The sequence below is a fragment of the Nycticebus coucang genome, chromosome 1, assembly GCF_027406575.1.
Source record: "Nycticebus coucang isolate mNycCou1 chromosome 1, mNycCou1.pri, whole genome shotgun sequence".
Taxonomy (NCBI): Eukaryota; Metazoa; Chordata; class Mammalia; order Primates; family Lorisidae; genus Nycticebus; species Nycticebus coucang.
In genome coordinates, this window is record NC_069780.1 from 57,911,749 (window position 1) to 57,917,695 (window position 5,947).

Sequence of the window (5,947 nt, forward strand, 5' to 3'; positions counted from 1 at the left end):
TTTAAAAAAAGTGTTATTTTATAGTTCTAAAAATATTTCTTATACTATCCAAGTGCAAAATATTTTCTATATTAAGTGGAAATTTTTAATATCCAAATATGCTGCTTAGCTTCTGTGCCCCTGCAGTCCAATTTATGAAGCCAATATTAAGAAAGTCAACAAACACTGTTTCAAAAAGACATTTTTCAGTGAGGGAAGTATGTGATCATGACAAAGATAGACAAATTACAGATGGACAGACAGCCATACATAGAAACATCAGGAAACATTTAGCTCAGACAGAACTTGAGAAGAGCAAACAGGTGAAATCTGGGGAAGAATGTTTTCAGCGGAAGAAACAGAAAACTTGAAGAAACAGACAATGAGGCCGAGTGTTAAGGTGAACAAGACGGAACGAAAATGTTTAGAGAAAAGGTGAAAGGTAAAAGGAAATTGAGATCGGAAGTTATGGGGAACACAGGCTTATCAGGAAAGCAGTAAAGGACTATAAATTCGAACATGAAGGCAAGTGCAGAATTACAGAGAAAATAATTAAGGAAATAATAAAGGAAAATTCTTCATGTGAAGAACCCATCAGGATACTATTAGCCTGCAAGACCCCTGAATGGGCAACAGGAAAACAAATGTTTGTGTTATTTAGAAAAAGAGGACGAAATAATTGCATGTTCTTGTAGTGGGAGAAACATTCTTATAAATGGTAGCACAGCTGTTCTACCAACTTGTCTTCATTTTCAAAAATTTTCAGAGAGTAGGCTGTACTTACATCATCTGGTTATTCTGATTTTCAACTCCCATATTTGTTAATCCTTTTCTATTTATTTTTAACAAGTGGCAGATTCTCATATCTGAGAATTTCACAGAATAATATTTCACAAAAATTTCATAGAATAATATTTCTAGTTGTAATGTTAGATTTCTGTGGATATATATGGACATTAGTGTCACTTACTGTCTGATGGGGAAAAATACATTTAAAAATAAATAAATAAAACCAAACATTACATCTATGAATCTAACTAGGTTGTATGGGAAACATTTATACTGAAAAATAAATTAATATTTTAAATTCTATGAGAAAAAAAGTTTGAGTAAGAAAATAAGGAAACTATAGTGATGCTTTCTTCCTATTTTGGGAAAAAGGACTTGTAATGAATCTTTTTTCTTTCCCATATATTTTCTGCAATTGAGTAAAATAACAAGGTTAAGAGACTTCACTGGCATGCATTTTTCCATCCGGGCCTGATTTTTCATTTTAGTTGTCAACACACACATTAGTAATTACTTTTACCATTCAAAGAAATGGATGATCTTCCATAGTATTTTCTGCAGTTTCATCTCTTGTTTTCAGTATCATTCCAATTCTGTATCTAATTTTGATCTCTGTTATATTTATTTATTTTCCCTGTTCATAACACTTTAAGCTGAGCTCCTTAAATATCTCTCTGCCATTCTCAAAATGCTAGCCCCAGATTCTCAAAGATGCTCTCAACATATAACATATTCTACTATATTAATGGACTAACATAAATAATTTGTTTGATTAAATCATTTAAAACTGAAATTACATTTTTCATTCTTCAACCAATATCATGTAACTATATCCTGATTTTTGTAACAAACAAACTCCAGAAATATAAGTGTATTATTTTCCTATACAAGGTTAATGTCACTAACTTCCAATGAACTTATATTTTATTTTTTAAAAGTCTTGTTTTATAATTTATAAATTTTTTTTCTGAAATATCTCTATGATGTTTGATTGCTGGATTTAATCAACATACCTCTAAACTTTTATTTTTCATATGTATTAACGTGTAGTAATTTCCAGTGCATTAAAAAATAGAAAAGAACTATGTCCAGTTTCTAGTAGTGATTTTAATAAACTACAAATTTAAAATAATACCTTATATTGCTGCATAACTTAGAGTAAGAAAAGTATTTGGAAATTTGAGTAATGCCTGAAAATACACTTCTGTTTAACAATTGGAGATAACCAGCATACTATTTTTATCATTGAGATAAAGAAAACTTGTGTAAGTACCACGGAAAATTGTTTTAACAAAATAATATGAATAAAACATTTTCATACTACAATGTGTATGAATTTTTATTGATAATGGCTGTCAAAACCTTTCATTATTTATGTTTAAGAGGACTAAACATTATTTTCTTTAATTTTTATCAATAAGCTTTATTATATTATGATCTTACCCATGTAATATTATTTTAATATGCACCCTTTCCATATTTATACCTTACTTTATATGTCTAATATAAATTACATTTAGTTTTCTTGAATAATATATAAACTCCCCAAAATGTAATATATAAAATAATTATATATATATATAATTATATATTATATATATATAATTATATATTATATATATATATATTTTAGAGACAGAATCTCACATTGTTGCCCTTGGTCGAGCAGCTCACAGCAACCTCCAGCTCTTGGACTTAGGCGATTCTCTTGCTTCATTCTCCCAAGTAGCTGGGACTACATGCATCCACCACAGCGCCCGGCTATTTTTTGGTTGCAGTTTGGCAGAGGCTGGGTTCAAACCCAACAACCTCAGTATATGGGGCCAGTGTCGTACTCACTGAGCCACAGGCGCCACCCATATATAAAATAATTTTTCCAGCCAATTAAACTGATCATTTATATCTGGAGGATCTTATGTACAACGGCTGAAAATAACAGCCTCTTCTATAAGTGTGTGTAACCTGTTGTTTGTATGGATTGCCCCGAGATCTGAAGACAGCCTTTACCAATAGACATTTGTGTCTTCAACTCTGTGGTGTCTCCGATCCAGGCTTCAGGCAGGTATGTGCGGTACCTTTGGAAATCCATAGGTCATCATGTCCATCTTCACCAAGCTTCAGAACAAAGAACGCATGTGATTAAGGTCCTATGCAGGACCAAGGTTAAGTTCTCTGGCCACCCAAAGATCTACACCTCCACATCCCAAGTTTAATGAGTGAGTTTAATGAATCTGAAGGCATGTTGGCTGAGAAGGGGCTCAACACAGAAGGCTATGCAATCAAATTTGTTCCTAACATTGGTGGACTCCTGGGCAAGTGGAGAGCCCAGGGTTTTACTGTGCTACATCCTCCTTATTCATCAATAAATCTCACTTTCTGTCAAATAAATAAATGAATGAATGCTTTGCTAATGTGGAAGGATATTTATCATTTTAAAACACATAACTTTATCTTGTTGAACTACTGTGGATGTATTTCATCAGTTATTATCATTTTCCTTTTAGGTTCATATAAAGTCAACAAAAATTTGAAGTACTCTTGACCCTTTTCTCAATGTGTAAATTAGTAATATAATGACAATATTCAAGCAGGGAAATGTAGACTTAGCTTTCTTTAATGAAAACGACATGAGGTAAGGCTTCCCTACTGAGAATCATCTTAGTCTGAGAAATAGTAATTGAGAATGGCTGTGTCCGCAAAATAAATTAAAAGAAAGAAAATATGTAGAATATAATCTACATCAACTTTATTAATATAATCCTTTTATGTATCTTTCTTATTAAACAATTCTGAATACATATAGAAACAATAAGGATTTTAACAAATCTTCCAAACAAATTATTATATCTGTAATATTCTGACTGACTTTCACTTTGCTTGCCAAATTTAATTGGTAATAAGAAAAGACAACATTCTGAATGAAAATAAAATGATTTCAAAACATAAATTACTTCTATGGAAAGTAAATGCTTAAAAAGTTGTACAATACAAAAAATAAATGTTCATGCACATTAAATATCAATTTAATTTTGAGATTTTAAAATAATACCATTTTAAGATATTATTTGTTATTGCTTAAGCCTCTCCTACCACTTCTTTTTTCATTTTTCTCTCCTGTTTTCATTTTTAACATAAATTGAATTGATTTTCAAACACCTATGGTTGTACTGAACATAGCATTTTTCAACAATGTGAAATATGCTTTATTTTATAAACTAGTTCCAAATTTTGATGCCAGGAAAGATGATTTTTCCTGTATGTTAGAGATATTAGAACCAATACAAATTAAAACTCACTGAAATTTATAATACTTGAAATTACTCAATAAAACTATATTTTTAAGTAACAATTATATTGTAGATTTATGTAAAAATTCTCTACCTGCTATATGGCTGGTATGACATTCAAAGTATAGTAAGAAAATGTTTTTGAAATGTGGGATAAAGTTAAACCTAAATGTCAAATTTATTAAAAGAGTGTCAAGATCTACTATTAAAAACCTGAATATAATACATGAATATGTTTTGAACTACAGAGATCACATGTCAGCATTCCTACATTGGCTTTCATTATAGAGTAAGTCATTTAATCTCCACAAACCCTCATCATTTCACTAAAGAAAGCAGCTTGAAAAAAAATAGGCAATAGTTTCAGAAAACAGATATACTTGTCATAGTTTAGCTATCAGATTACTAACAATACATCTATGGGGTCAGACTCTGTGGTTCATGCTTGTAATCCTAGCACTCTGGGAGGCCGAGGCGGTTGGATTGCTTTGGCTCACATGTTTGAGAACAGCCTGAGCCAGAGAGAGATCCCCGTCTCTAAAAATAGCTAGGCATTGTGGCGGATACCCGTAGTCTCAGCTGGTTGGGAGACTGAGGCAAGAGAATCACTTAAGCCCAAGAGTTGGAGGTTGCTGTGAGCTATGACACCATAGCACTCTACCAAGGATGACAAAGTGAGACTCTATCTCAAAAAAAAAAAAAAATACATATATGAAATCTATGGATTGAATTTTTTTTTTTTTTGGCCAGAGCTGGGTTTGAACCCACCACCTCCAGCATATGGGGCCAGTGCCCTACTCCTTTGAGCCACAGGTGCTGCCCGGGATTGAAATTTTTTTTCAATAAATAACGTTACCAACTTAGAATAAATGCCAATGAGATAGCAAATAAAAAAAATTCATGTAGCAGTTTGGTGGTTATTATGCTAATTAGCTCATCTGTCAAAAATATGTCCATATGGCATTTTTATGTGAATGTTTCTTTACATCCATATTGTGTAATTATTTTATAGATCAAATAGAAATTAACTTAGAAATTGGTTATTTAAAGATGACAATAGTTTTAAACTTCAAAGGTAAGAAATGAAATATATTTTATACATATTTTTAATTTAGATTTTATTTATATGAGAAATAGTTATAAAATTCACATGAACTTGAGATATTTTCATATTGATTTCACAGTTTTTTATACCTGAGTTTGCTTGGTCATATGAAAGTGGCATTCACTATCATGTGGTTCCAAAGGAAAAACAATGTGAATATAAGAAAATGGTAATAGACAACTGTGCTCTGCTGTTCATTCCATTATTGGGGTTCAAATATGTATTTGAAATGTATATTTGATTATGTTTTAATTATAATAAATACATAATTTTTTCTTAATACATTAAATACAACATATATGTGCAATTACATAGAAATTACATAGAAATTAGGTAATGTTGAATTAACTGGCCATGAAATTTTCAGAATAAAATACATTTGTGCTCTTAGTTTTCAATTATAAAGGCAAATAACAGAAGGAAAAATATTCTTATGTGCATGTAAATACTTGTAATATGAAAGTAGCTAAAAGTAAGAGAAATAAAAAGAAATCATAGTGTATAAAAATGTGTGACTAGAGAAAATTTTATTCCAGTAACAGCTTGTATTTAAAAAAGGAAAAAAATCTTGAAAGTATGATAAAGCCTTCCAACATTTTACTACAAAAATAAAAACAAACTATTTCCAGAGCAACCACAGAAAAAGAAAATAACAAAAGATAGTGCAGAAATCAATGACATTAAACAGAGAAAGATGGTCAGGCGTGGTGGCTCTTGTTTGTAATCCTAACATTCTGGACACTAAGGAAGGAGGATATGTTGTGCTCAGGACTAACCTGAGCAAGAG

At 31.0% G+C, this 5,947-nt stretch overlaps 1 pseudogene; it reads left to right on the plus strand.

The window, feature by feature from the left end:
* Positions 1-2,642: 2,642 nt before the first annotated feature.
* Positions 2,643-2,770, plus strand: LOC128593116 (uncharacterized; annotated as a pseudogene).
* The last annotated feature ends 3,177 nt before the right edge of the window (positions 2,771-5,947 follow it).